This window comes from Nannospalax galili, unplaced genomic scaffold, assembly GCF_000622305.1.
Source record: "Nannospalax galili isolate Female #2095 unplaced genomic scaffold, S.galili_v1.0 scaffold302, whole genome shotgun sequence".
In the NCBI taxonomy this organism is placed as follows: domain Eukaryota; kingdom Metazoa; phylum Chordata; class Mammalia; order Rodentia; family Spalacidae; genus Nannospalax; species Nannospalax galili.
The window spans coordinates 4,147,064-4,161,499 of record NW_008350120.1 but is presented as its reverse complement, the minus strand read 5'-3'; the positions used below and the strand labels follow the sequence as shown (position 1 = coordinate 4,161,499).

General features: G+C 47.5%; 1 long non-coding RNA gene across 1 annotated transcript in view; it reads right to left on the bottom strand.

Annotated features, from left to right (window-relative positions):
• Window positions 1-48: 48 nt before the first annotated feature.
• The window catches only part of LOC103745334, a 41,202-nt gene continuing 26,814 nt past the window's right edge, over window positions 49-14,436 (bottom strand). The window contains exon 3 of the long non-coding RNA XR_607750.3: window positions 49-225. This is a non-coding gene — a long non-coding RNA (uncharacterized LOC103745334). The remainder of the gene's footprint in view (window positions 226-14,436) is intronic.

The following is a 14,436-nucleotide window of genomic DNA, read 5'->3' as shown; positions in this document are numbered from 1 at the left end:
CTGCCCCAGCCCTGAAATCACAAGGCTCAGAGCCCAGCTTACCTAGATGAAGGAGAAGGGAGAAAACAGACCAGATGCTGGGGGCACTGCATGGGTTGTCTAGCAGCAGGAGTGGAGAGGGCTCGGGATTCGATTTTGCAGATGTTCGAAAGAGGCCGGAGTACACGACTGAACAAAGAAGAATCCACTGACTTGAGGCACTGTCAGGACACAGGACTCACTTTCCTGGAAAGAGGACAGAGGGTCCACAGAGCAGCAAACATGTTGGAGAAAGTGATGGTCAGTCAGCCAGGGAAATCCTGAGCTGTTTGCAAATGGGAGGGATCAGAAAAGGAGTCAGAAGTCTGCACAAAGCAGGCTTACCAGAGTAGACAGTGCATGGACCAAACACATCTCCCTGAGCTGATGCATCGAACACTTCATGCCCAAATTCCTATGCTGGTGGTGTTTGGAGGTGGGGCCTCCCGGCATGAGTAGGACTGGATGAGGTCATGAGAGTTCGGTCCTCTTGATGCATAAGTGTCCTTATTTTTTTTTTTATTTTGTGGTCTTTTTGAGATGGTCTCCCTGCAGCCCCAGCTTGCCTGGAACTCACTATGTAGACCAGGCTGGCCTTGAACTCACAGAGATACGCCTGCCTCTGCCTCTCAAGTGCTGGGATTAAAGGTGTGAGCTACCACACCCAACTTGTTTATTTATTTTGTCTTTGTTTTTGTCTTTTTGAGATGGGGTCTCCCTGTAGCCCCCAGCTGCTGTCCTGGAACTAGCTACGTAGGCCAGGCTGGCCTTGAATGCACAGAGATCTGCCTGCCTCTGCCTCCCCAGTGCTGGGATTAAAAGCATGTGCCACCATGCCTGGCTACCACACCCAACTTGTATAGAAGAAGAGGACCAGGGGCTAAGGAGAGGGTCAGCAGTTCAGACCACAGTGCTCCTGCAGAGGACTTGAGTTTGGTTCCCAGCACCTGTGTCAGGTGGCTCACTATTGCCTGTAACCTCTGCTCCAGGGGATCAAATGCTCTCTTCTGCTCCCCCTCCCCAGTGGCACCTGTACACACCCAACACACATACAGGTTATTTAAAAATAAAATCTTTTTTGAGAAGGAAGAGAGTTTGGAGGTGTAGCTCAGTGGTAGAGAACTTGCCTAGCATGTGCAATGCCCTGGGTTCAATTTCCAACACTGCAAAAAATAAGGGAAGGAGAAGGAAGGGGGGAGAAAAGGAGGAGGAAGAAGAGGAGGAGGAAGAGAAAGGAGGAGGAGGAAGAAGAGGAAGAGGGAGGAAGGAGGAGGAAGGAGGGAGGAGGAAGGAGGAAGAAGAGGAGGAGGGAGGAAGGAGGAGGAAGAAGAGGAGGAGGAAGAGGAGGAGGGAGGAAGGAGGAGGAAGGAGGAGGAGGAAGAGGAGGAGGAAGAAGAGGAGGGAGGAAGGAGGAGGAGGAGAAGGAGGAGGAAGGAGAAGGAGGAAGGAGGAAGAAGAGGAGGAGAAGGAAGAGGAGGAGGGAGGAAGGAGGAGGAAGAGGAGGAAGGAGGAGGAAGGAGGAGGAGGAGCAATAGAAAGTAACTAGGACAGATGTGTAGTAGGTAAAGTTAGAGGTTCAGAGGGCTGTTTCAGTGCCAGGGAACGTCTTCCTCACAGGGACTATTCAGAATGAACTGACAGAGAGTTCAGGGGTGGATGCCCCCTGAAGTCAGGAATGATGAGGGCCACAGGCATCCATGCACATGATGTAGTGCTCAGCAGCAAAGGCCAGACAGGACATTGGGAGAACAGGAGCTGGAGCTCACAGTTGGAGCCAGAAGAATCGAGGTGTGGCCCAGCATGCTCGACCCTTGAGTGTTGAGGCAAAGCATGGTGTCTCCAGAGATAAAACAGGCAGCCAGCAAGGGGCAGTTTAGCCTCTACAACCCAAATCAGTAAACCCTAAGCAGGAGGCACCAGGGACTGAGGGCAGTCCCCTGGTAAAATGCTGCAATTCCCTGCTGGGCTTCAACTCTAAGGCACTGACAAAGAGGCCACGAGGCCGTGAGGAACGGCCCTGCAAAGCGCATCAGAAATAGCCTAGCATGCCTCCCCTGGAAGCCACCTCCCTTCTTGAGAGAAGGCACAGGACAGGAAGGGGGCTTTGGAAGCCCTCGAGGAGGAGCAGGCACAGCCTCGCCCTCGGAGCTCGCTCTGTGTGGCCACTGTGTGCTGGTGATCTCATTCTGGGTTTTGATCTGCCTGCTCTGCTCATGATGACTAGCTAGGCAGCTTGCTGCAACTTGGGCTTGTTGAAGAGCCCCCCCGCCCCGTGAGTCCCTTCAAACAAACAGCTTCATTACCTTGGGGAAATGAGTCAAAGAAATTTTCCCAATCCACATGGTAAGTGCTGTGCTGTGTTCTCCAAAGTGTAGCCCTGGCTGACCTGAAACTCACTATGTAGACCAGGCTGGCCTCAAACTCATGAATATCTGCCTGCTTCTTCCTCCCCAGTGGGGGAATTAAAGGCATCTGCCCAGCCCATTTTTATTTATATATCTTGTATGCACATGCACGGGGGGGGGGGCACGCGTACCACAGCAAGCGTCTTTCTTTCATGTGCTTTTAGGGCTGCCACCAGAAGGTACCACCCACATTTAGGTGCATCTCTGTTCAAATAGTCTGACTGAGAAATCCCCTTACAGGAGCCCAGCTTGCCTTTTACTTGGTTCCTGATCCAGTCGAGTTGGAAACCAAGGTTAGCCATCACAGGGCACTTCAGTTTAGCCAAGTGTGGTGGCACACACCTGTAACTCCAGCACTCAGGAGACACAGAGGCAGAGGCAGGTAGAGCTCTGCGAGTTTAAGGCCAGCATGGCCTACATAGAGAATTCCAGGTTAGCCAGGTCTACATGGCAAAACCCTGTCTCAAAAAAATAAAAAAGAAGATTGGGCTGGAGAGATGGCTCAGAGGTTAAGAGCACCAGCTGCTCTTGCAGAGGACCCAGGTTTGAGTCCCAGTACCTATAATGGTGGCTAACTGTCCGTAACTCCAGCTCCAGGGGATCCAACATCTTCTGACTTCTGCAGGCATTGCATGACATGGGTGCACTTACACACATAAAATAAAAATAATAAATAAAAAAAATTTTAAGATGGCCTCATGGAACACCCCCACCCTACTTCTGGGTGGTTTCTGGGTGCAGGCAGGCCCTGTGGAACAGACTGGAACAGACTTGCTACTGATACAGGGAACTGTCCAGCTCAGCTGCAGCTGAACGTGGAACTGGATCTAAGGGAAGTTCAGTAGGAACTTCCAGACAGCCCAGGCCTGAGACTCATGGGGTCCCAAGTTTCCCCCTTCCTGCGAAGACTAATATTGATTGTGGACTTGACAGGACAGAACCACCCAGGGGGCACGTCTCCAGTCACACCTGTGAGGGATTACCTAGGTCAGGTTAGCCTCTACACAGGAAGAAGTTTCTTAACTAGGTTGAGATACCCTGGATTGGCACCTTGGACTGTATGAAAAGGAGAAACTGAAGGGTGAGGATTCTTGCTACCAAACCTGATGTCCAGAGTTTGATCCCCAAACCTAAATGGTAGAAGGGAAAAACTGACACCCCCACACTGTCCCTCCAACCCCCACACTGTCCCTCCAACCCCCACAATGTCCCTCCGACCCCCACACTGTCCCTCCAACCCCCACACTGTCCCTCCAACCCCCCCACTGTCCCTCTGACCCCCACACTGTCCCTCCGACCCCCACACTGTTCCTCTGACCCCCCCACATGTGCACTCTGCCCCATGCACCATCCCCCCCAAAATAAATGTTAACCCCCACCCAAAAAAGGTGAAAGCGGGCTGAACAGCACTTAGCGCTCTCTGCTTCCTGACTACAGAGAGATGTGAGCAGCCGCCTCACACTCCTGCCTTCTTCATTCCCTGCCGTGGTGGACTGTACCCCGGAACCGAGGGCCAGAATAAACGGATCCTCCTTAGGTTGCTTTTGTCAGGGTATTTTTATCACAGCAGTAGGAGAAATAATTAAGACACTGGCAGAGTCACAGCCTCTCTGATAAATGAGTAAAGTGACTGTTTTCTGTTTTGGTTGTGGTCTTTGAGACAAGGTCTCCCCATGTCACCCTGGCTAGCCTTGTGCCCATTATGTAACTCAGGCTGGCCCCAACTTGCAGGAACCCTCCTGCCTCATCCTGTGAGTGCTGGGATTGTAGGCATGAACCACCATGCCAGGCTGAAGGAGGATTTACAGAGTACCTGAGTGGGCATCTCTTAAAGAGGGTCTCGCCTTCTCCTCAGTCAAAAGATGTAGCTCTGTGGAGATCGGGAAGTGGGGAGGGGGACTTTGAATTGCCATTGTGGAAATTTGAGTTGACTCTCACCTCCACTCCACCTATAATACTTTCCACTAAAGGTCTCCTTTTTAGGGTGGATCTAAATTATGTTCCTAGGGACCTCATGACTGTGTAGCCATCATTCGGGACCCTGTGATCAAAAGGATCTTTAATAACTCTCTTTTCTGATGACCAGTTACATAAATTTTGTCACACGTGTCCCTGACAGTCTTTGTACCAGAATGTGTGATTTCAATTCAAGGAGGGGTCCAATTCAATGTGTTGCTCTCCTCTCCCTGTCCATCCCTCTCTTCCCACAGAACTTTTAGAGGCTCCCTTTAACTGCACAGTTCTAAAAGCCAGGCATGGTGGCTCACACTTCTAATCTCAGAATTTAGGAGACTGAAGTAAAAGGATTGCTTCAGGTACAGCCTGGACTACATAGGGAGTTGAAGGCTAGCCTAGGCTATAATGTGAAAACCTATCTCAAAAATAAAACACGAGAGAGAGAGAGAGAGAGAGAGAGAGAGAAAAGAAACTGATAGTTTTAATCATCAACTTGATATAATCTAGAACTGTCTGGTTGCTTCAGGTACAGCCTGGACTACATAGGGAGTTGAAGGCTAGCCTAGGCTATAATGTGAAAACCTATCTCAAAAATAAAACACGAGAGAGAGAGAGAGAGAGAGAGAGAGAAAAGAAACTGATAGTTTTAATCATCAACTTGATATAATCTAGAACTGTCTGGAAAGAGTCTCAGCAAGAGGTTGTCTAGATTGGGTTGGCCTGTGGGCATGTCTGTGGGGGATTTTTTCCTTAATATTAATTTTTATTTATTTTTATTTTTATATTTTATTTGTTATTTTTATTTTATGTGTGTATTGCCTGCATGCATGTAGGTAAGTGCAACCATGTCATGCAATGCCCTCGGAGGACAGAAGAGGCTGTCGGATCCCCTGGAACTAGAGTTACAGACAGTTGTTAGCTGCTATGTGGGTACTGGGATTCAAACCCAGGTCTTCTGCAAGTACAGCCAGTGTTCTTAACTGCTGAGCCATCTCTCCAGCCCCTAATTTTTATTTTTTATATGTATGAGTGTATTGTATGCACACATGTAAGTGCATTGTGTCATGCAATGCCTTTGGAGGTCAGAAGAGGGCGTCAAATCCTCTAGAACTGGAGTTACAGATGGTTGTTAGCTGCCATGTGGGTGCTGGGCACTGAACCCGGGTCCTCTGCAAGATCAGCCAATGCTCTTAACTGCTGAGCCATCTCTCCAGTCCCTGGAATTGTCTTGATTATGCTGAGTGGGAAGACCCACGCTGAACAACAGCACCAGTCCCCAGGCAGGGATCCTGGACTCTACGTTAAGCGGAGTGCTAGGCACACATGCATTGACTTCTCTCGTCCCTTGACCGTGGCTATGCTGAGACTGGCTGTTTTCAGCTCCTGCCACCCTCATCTCCCTACTAGGGTGGACTGTACCCTGGAATTGTGAACTAAAATAAACTCTCCAGTGCTACTTTTTGTCAGTGTAACCTACCCCAGCAACTGGAAAGAAGTTAAGACACAAACAAACAAAATGCAGTTCTGATGTCTTAAAAAAAAAAAAAAAATTTCAGCCAGGCGTGGCGCTGCACGCCTTTAATCCCAGCACTCAGGAGGCAGAGGCAGGTGAATCTCTGTGAGTTCGAGGCCAGCCTAGTCTCCATTAGTGAATCCAGGCCAGCTGTGGCTACAGGGAGACCTTGTCTCAAAAAGACCAAAAAAAAAAAAAAAAAAGTTTTCAGTATTCAAATACACATAAAATTAACATGACCCACATAAAACCCTCCCACATACCCGTCATTCTTTCAGCTGGAACAGCTCAATTCATGGCCCCTCTTTTGGTCCTCACTGTCTTGACTTCCACTCACTTTCTACCTTCTACACCACACTCACTGGACTATATAAGCACATCATGCGACATCACAACTCTCTTAGCATATTTGTATTCGTTGTGTTCCTCTTGTGCCAACGGAATTCCTGACAAAGCAACTGAACGGAAGAAAGATTTACTTTGGCTCACAGTTTCAGAGGGATTCAGCCCAGGGAAGGAACCACACAGCCGCTCCATTCAGGGTAACAGGAGCATGTGGCAGTGGCCACCTACGGCACAGCAGACAGCACAGGAGATGTGGCCAGGTCTCAAAATCTTTCCCCTTCTGCCTGCCTCATCAGCCAGACCCCACCTTTTAAAGAGTCCCCAGTGGCCCAAATTACCATCACCTGCAGAGGATTAGCATTCAACACTACAGAGGGCAGAGGGGTTGTCTAGATTGGGTTGGCCTGTGGCCATGTCTTTGGGGGATTGTCTTTTCTTAATATTTATCTTTTTGTTATGTCTATGAGTGTATTAATATAAGTACAGCCATGTCATGCAATGACTCTGGAGGTCAGAAGACTGAAATCATAGAATATTCATAAGGGCTGGGAGTGGTGGCATTTGCCTTTAATCCTAGAATTTGGAGTAGAGACAGGAAAATCTCCATGAGTTCAAGGCCAGCCTGGTTCCAGGCAAATCAGGGCTGCATGGTGAGACTTTGCCTCAAACAAACAAACAAAACCACCTAACCATCACCAAGCATGGCGGCACGTGTCTATAATCCAAGTGCTCAGGAACTGAAGGCAAGAGGACCAGGAATTCAAGGCCATCCTTGCTGCATAAAGAGGCTGAGGCCAGCCTGGGTCAAACAAAATAAAACAACAACAACACAACAGAACAGAAACTACATACCTCAAAAGCTTCGCATGAGTTCACAGTATCAAGTCCCATTCACTTTTTTACATTTGGTTTGTTGAAATCATCACTTTTAGGCCTTTAGGCTAAGACCCAGTGTGGTTTGTTAAAGTCAGGATCCAGGCAGGTCCACCGTCTACATCTGGTGGGTGCATCCCCTTAGTTTTTAAACTGTTTACTGAAGAGGATTGGTCATTTGTCTTGAACACCCTATTTCTCCACTTCAAAGGACAAGTGGATCACGGGCAGTCTTCTGAAGTGTAGATTGTGAATGAGTCAGCTCTGCCCTGGGACTTCAAAGCTGCCCTTTGCTGACCATACTTCCAACGGTAAGGTTCTAAAGTCACTATTTTCAAAATATGTACTTTCTTGTTTTTTTATTATTTGTTTATTTCAGTACTGAAAATCAAACCCAGGGGTCCACACATACTAGGCAAACACTGGACCTCTGAGCTACATTATAAGTCCCAAACTCAATTAACCATTTTTTTCTATATACTGACTCAAAAAACTCACTGACTCTTTTTAACTTTTAAAAAATTTATTTTTATTTTATGTGTATGAATGTTTTATCTGCATGTATGTAAGTGTACCATGTGCATGCAGTGCCCACAGAGGCCAGAAGAGGGTGTCAGAGATCCTGGAACTGGAGTTATAGACAGTTGTGAGCTACTGTGTGAGTCCTGGGAACCAAACCTGGGTCCTTTGCAAGAGCAGCCAGTGGTCTTAACCACTGAGCCATCTCTCCAGCCCCTGAAATCTAAATTTTTAAAAGCAATCAGTACCCAACTCAGTTTCTGTTTCCTATAATTTAGACATATCATTTTCTACTAATTTATTATTGTTATTATCATGTGTGTGTGTACATCTGTGTGTGTGATGTGTGTGATGTGTGTGTCTGTGTGTGGTATGTATGTGGGTTCATGCACATGTGTGGAGGTGAAAAAATACCTTTGTGGAGACCGCTTTCTCCTACCTTTAGGTCATCAAGCGCCTTTACCTGCTGAGCCACCTCATCAGTCCCATGAATTTGCTTTTCAAATGCAAGAGAAGGAAGCCTCACACAGAAAGAATTCTAAGGTGTCACTGGTAAACTAAGAATACAGTGGCATGGAAAATGTCCCCTTTTAAGAAACCAACAAAAGACAATGAAAATACAGAGGCTGGGCAGTGTGCAGTTGCCATGGTGAATACAAGGCTACCATGGTTCCAGGTGACGCAAAGGCAGGGACAGGGCTGGCTAGTGGTGTCAGCCTGATGGCAGCTTTGTGAGGTCCTGCACTGCTGTGGAAAGTTAGGGGTCCCAAGGCAAGGAGAAGAAATGCTTCCGAATGGGAAGTCCTGGTGTGCTGAACTAATCAATGTGGGCACAAGGTAGAAAGCAGCTGGCAGCTTATGGTAAAAAGACATGAAGAAAACAGCGACCAGTTCCTTTATCGGCTAAAAGCCAGGAACGTCCTTGGGCGGCCAGTCCAGCAGCACACACCCAGCTCCCTAGGTCTTTGCAGAGCGGCTTGCCACCTTGTGGCTGCAAGCGGCCAGCTGCACTTCTGAGAATGTCTCGTCCCCTGACTGGAGAAAGAAGGGGTGGTGCACGCGGTTTGGTTCTGCTCCTCTCTACCCATGCCCTTCTGTTTGAAGTCTAGAAAGCAGGTTGCCCCCAGACAGCCCCCCCCCGGCGACTCCCACCAGTATTTCAAGCATCATCTTCTACTTCATTCATCACCTGGCAAGTTCTTGCTACAAAAGAAGTCAGGGAGGCTTTGCTTTGCTTTCTGGTCGGCACAGCAGAGAGAGGCTCTGGGAAGGACTTGTGGGCAGTTTACGGTAATTGCTACAGGTGTGGGGCCTTTTCTTCTTAAACATTTGATATATATAATACATATTTTTTAATATTTTATTTATTGCTTTTATTTCATGTGTATGAGTGTATTGCCTGCAGTGTAAGTAAGTGCACCCGCGTCGTACAATGGCATGGAGGTCAGAAGAGGGTTTCAGATTCCCCTGGAACTAGAGGTAAGGACGGTTTGTAGCCACCATGTGGGTGCTGAGAATCAAACCTAGGTCTTCTGCAAGAGCAGTCAGTGCTCTTAACCACTGAGCCATCTCTCCAGCCCCATGTGATATTTTTTGTAAATCATCAATTCTAGAATCCTCAAAATCTGAATGCCTGAGATCCAAACTGTGGTCCTCGAGTACTGAACTATTTCCAGAGGTGTAACTTCCACTCAGGCTCCTCATGGGAGTGTGTGAGCATTGGGCTCTCATGGGCCTGGGATCCCCCTGTAGGGCAGCCATGGCTGCCCAGGAGCTGACAAGGATCCACAGATGCACCAGCATCACGGTGCTTCCACTCCATCTGTGCTCAATACATAAACACTATGTCTTTCGCGTAGGAGCTGAGGGCCAACCCTGCAATTTTTAAAAAATCTATCTCATGCCTGGTATGGTGGTGCACACCTTTAATCCCAGAACTTGGGAGGCAGAAGCAGGCAGATCTCTGGGAGTTCAAGGCCAGCCTGGTCTACATAGCAAGTTCCAGGCCAGATGGAGTTACAAGGAGACCCTGTCTCAAAAAAAAAAAAAAAAAAAAAAAAAAAAAAATCTACCTCACTATATTTTTTATTTTTATTTTTTTGAGACAGGATTTCCTTATAGCCCCAATGACCTGGAACTCTCTATATAGACTAGGTTAGCCTTGATTTCACCTGCCCCTGCCTCCCAAGTCCTGGGGTTAAAGGTATGTGCCACCATGCCTGGCTATGTTTTTTTTATTTTTTTAAGTAATATACTGTTAATTCTTTGAGAATTTCTTTCAGTGTATTTTGATCATATTCATGACCAGTCTTCCTCCAACTCCTCCCAGATCCACCCCCACCTCCCCATTCCCCCCCACCTCCCCATTCCCTCCCAATTCTGTGTCCTTTTAAAAAAAATAGCCCACCAAGTCCAGTTTGTGCTGCCCATGTACTCCTGGGTTGTGAGGTCACCTATGGGGGGAGTATGGTTGAACTTCCAGGGGCCACTGACTCTCCCTCCCCTAGAAGCCATCGACTGTCAATATCTTTTCAGTTAGAGGTCTGGCCTCATGAGCCCCTTCCCCGTCCATGCTAGAAACTGACTGGCTTGACCTTGCGCAGGTCTGTGTACACAGCCACAGCTGTTGGAGTTCATGAGGACAGCCCTCCCGCCAAGTCCAGAAGACATTACTTCACTCTGGTCCTCCCCAGCTTCGGACTCCCACAGTCTTCCTTGGAGGGTTGGGGGTGATCTAGATGTCCCATTTGTGACTGAGCACTCCACTAACACCTGTTCTCTGCATATTGACCAGCTCTGAGTTTCTGGGTTAACCACTGTCCACTGCACATAGAAACTTCTCTGAGGGAGTCTGACTACTCATCTCTGAGTATAGAGATAGAAATTTAGAGAGCAGGTTGATACTATGTCCATTTAGCAAACTAATAGTAATTGATTCCCCTTCCTCATGCCTGTGAGCTCCCCAGCCACACACAGCCCTGCAATTCCACGCCAGCTGCCCTGGATGTACTGTTAAGATTTATGCGTTGAAAAGCTTTTCTTTTTTTGAGACACGGTCTCCCTGTAGCCCCAGCTACAGGAACTCTTTATGTAGGCCAGGCTGGCCTCGAACTCAGAGATGTGCCTGCCTCTGTCTCCTAAGTGCTGGGATTAAAGGTGTGTGCCACTACACCAGGCTGTGTTGAAGTTTTTAATCAATTGATGATTTAAACCTAGATTTACCATAGTTGGGAACCAAAACTCCAGCCACTTTCTCTAACTTCAAAGCCATCTGCCTGGACCAACACGTACTTACCATATTAGTATCAAATTGGTTACTATGGTGATTACTTCAAACAAATAGCACTGAACCTTTCAAAATAAAACAATTTTTTCTTTAAAATGTGTTTTTGAGGCTCATGATGCTGTCCTAAGCGGAAATCCAGTATTTTCCCTAGGCCACTTCCCCTCGACATATTAATGTCCTTTAAAATTTTTGTTTAAGGGAAACCAATGAGATTACTCAGGAGAAAAAGACACTTGCCACCAAGCTTGATGACCTGGGTTCTATCCCCAGGACCTACATGTGGAAGGAAAGTACTGACTCCTGCAAGTTGTCCTCTGACCTCCACATGCATCCCATGCATATGCCCCTCTGAATAAATAAATGTAATAAAAGTCATATTAAAAATATGTTTGGGGAGCTGGGATGTAGCTCAGTTGGTAGAATGCCTGCTGAGCAGTCATGAACCCTGGGTTCTGGGCTCGATCCCAGCAGTGCATAAACCAGAATCATGCCTGTAACCCAACCACTCAGAGGGTGAAGGCCAGAGGATCAGGAGTCCCAAGTCAGCCTCAGCTACATAGTGAGTTCAAGGTCAGCCTGGATTACATGAGACCCTGTCTCAAAACAAAATAAATAAAATGGAGGGTCTGGCCCCAAACACCGCCTCCTAATTTCATCACTACCATGGAAGTTAGGATTTCAATATGTAAAGTGGAGGCATGAACATTCAGAACACACATTCTGTCTTTGGCACCCCCAAATTTGTGTGAGTCTTGCACACAAAATGCAGTTGAAATTGGCTAGGAATGGACATTTCTGGACACAGAGGTCTTTAAATAACAAAGCACCCTGGTGCTGTTCAGGAAAGCCTGCAAAACCCATTCCAGGACCATCTGAGAGTCAACGTGCAGTCAGCTTTTCCCACCAATGACATCACAAGCTCAGAATGCCCGGAGCAGAACCTTAAGAAGCAGGTGACCTCCACAGGGGCAGGAAGAAGCCAGAGGAGGAGCCCTGCAACACTCCATCCATAAGCCACGTCTCTCCTCCCTCCTACAAAGCCCCTCACTACCAACCCATTGTGGAGTCCAGTTAAAACCGGTTTTTAGTTGCCCCCCATCTTTAGTCCCCCATCTCTTACTGGGAGACTATCCAATATTGCTTTTCCTTTTTGCAAAAACCCAGTGCCAAAAAAGATGGGCGATAGACCTAAACAGAGAGTTCTTAAACGAAGAAATAAAAATGGCTAAGAAGCACCTTAAAAAGTGTTCAGGCCGGGCGTGGTGGCGCACACCTTTAATCCTAGCACTTGGGAGGCAGAGGCAGGCGGATCTCTGTGAGTTCGAGGCCAGCCTGTTCTACATAGTGAGTTCCAGGACAGCTGGGGCTACAAGGAGACCCTGTCTTAAAAAGACGCCCCCCAAAATGACTTAAAAACCAAAAAGTGCTCAACAGCTCCAGTAATTAGAGAAATGCAGATCAAAACCACTGTAAAGTTCCATCTCACCCCAGTCAGACTGGCAAAGATCAAGAGAACAAGAGACTCAGAAGGCTGGAGAGGGTGTGGGGAAAGAGGAACGCTCATTCACTGCTGGTGGGAATGCGATCACTATGGAAAGCAGTGTGGCGAACCCTCAGAAAACTAAAAACGAACCTACCGTACGATCTAGTGATACCACTCCTTGGCATAGACCCAAAGGACTCATCCTACTGTGGACATGCCTGAACGTCCGTGTTTGTTGCTGCTCTCTTCACAATAGCTAAGAAATGGAAACAACCTAAGTGTCCCTCAACTGACCAATGTTTAATGAAAATGTGGTACATCTACTCAGTGGAGTTCTGATCACTCAGCAGTAAGAAAAGATGAAATTGCTAGCGTGGTGGCGCACGCCTTTGATCCCAGCAGAGAGGCAGAGGCAGGAGGCCAGCTGGGGCTACAGGGAGACCCTGTCTCAAAAAATAGAAAAAAGGCCAGGCTGGTGGCGCACGCCTTTGATCCCAGCAGAGAGGCCGAGGCAGGCTGATGTCTGTGAGTTCAAGGCCAGCCTGGACTACATAGTGAGTTCCAGGACAGCTGGGGCTACAGCTGTCTCAAAAAAAAAAATTTAAATTAAAAAAATAAATAAATAATTAAGAAAGAAAAGATGAAATTACAAGATTTGCAGGTAAATGGCTGGAACTACAGAGGGTTATACTGAGGTAACAGACGCAGAAAGGCAAGCGATGTATGTCCTCCCTCACTTGGGGAGTGCAGCACCAAATCCTTATATGTGAGTATACAAATTCTGATGTAACAGCAGGAGTCAGGAAAAGGGATACATGTAGGTAAGGGAAAAGAAAGAATCTGAAAGGGGGATACTAGGGAACAGACGTTACCAGGGGAGGTGGGAAAAGTGGGAGTATTCAGCAGCGGGGAGAGGAGGGAGGGACATGCATTGGCCCATGGTGTGGGGAGGGAGGGAAGCCAGGAGAGGGAAGATGGTGGGAGTCAGGTGGTTTGGGAGGAAGGGTGGGGATAATGGGGGCACTGTGAGTAGGGAGGAGGGAGGAGGGAAGCTGTATAGAAAAAGAGTGAAAATGAGTGAACCTTGGGGGGCAGGAAACCCAGAGGAAAAGTGATGCCCTAGAAACCCCATGAGAAATGCACATGCAGCATCTGAGCATCAATGCACATGTATGCCTGGGAGCTGCTTGGCAGGGAACAGTGTCAGACAGAAGAGTCCCTTAGAGTGGTAGGTGGAGGTGGTCCAGGAGACTTCCAAAATAACACAGGATATTGCCAAATCTCTTGGTTATCTCCCAGAACTAGTAGATAAAACCCTGCTGTTGAGGACAGGACATCCTTGGGGTACAGGACTTGAAACAATGGAGCAGGAATTGACCTGGAAGCCTTCTAACCGAAGTTTGGCTATCATAACACTAGATGATGGGTGATATGCAAACTGCCAAGGGAGAAAAACAATCAGTGGTCCATCCCAGCCCTGAAGCCTAATAACCATAGTGACCGGCATGGCAAACTACCCATATTGGGTGCAGTAGTGGCACTGTTATCTGGGGGAAAATCAACAGCCATCTAATTGGACTTAAAACCCTTTCAATGGGCATGAACTCATAGGTTGCACTGTAATCTCAGCCGAATACACATGGCAGGAGAGGACATAGATCCTGGAAAAAAATCCTATCTCTTCCATATTACAAGACAAAAGAAACTTCTTACTATATGCTAAATATCGATCCTTATATTCACAGACAAGTATGCTATACAGAACTCATCAAAGAAGCTTCTTTTTGCATCAGATGGAGGGTACTGTTAGGGTTACAAATAGCAACTCCCCCCTCTCCCCAACAGGGACCTACAAACTCTGCTGAGAAGCAGCCTGCCTTTCCTCTGACCTCCAAAGATAAGAGAAGCAGAGTTCCTCTTATAACCAGAGATTTTAGAAGTTGTTTATTACAACAGCTTTTCTCTTATCTTAAGAGGGAAAAAGTAAACACTTCCAGACCCTAATCCTACCTGCTTTTCCTGTTTCCCCCTCCCCTCT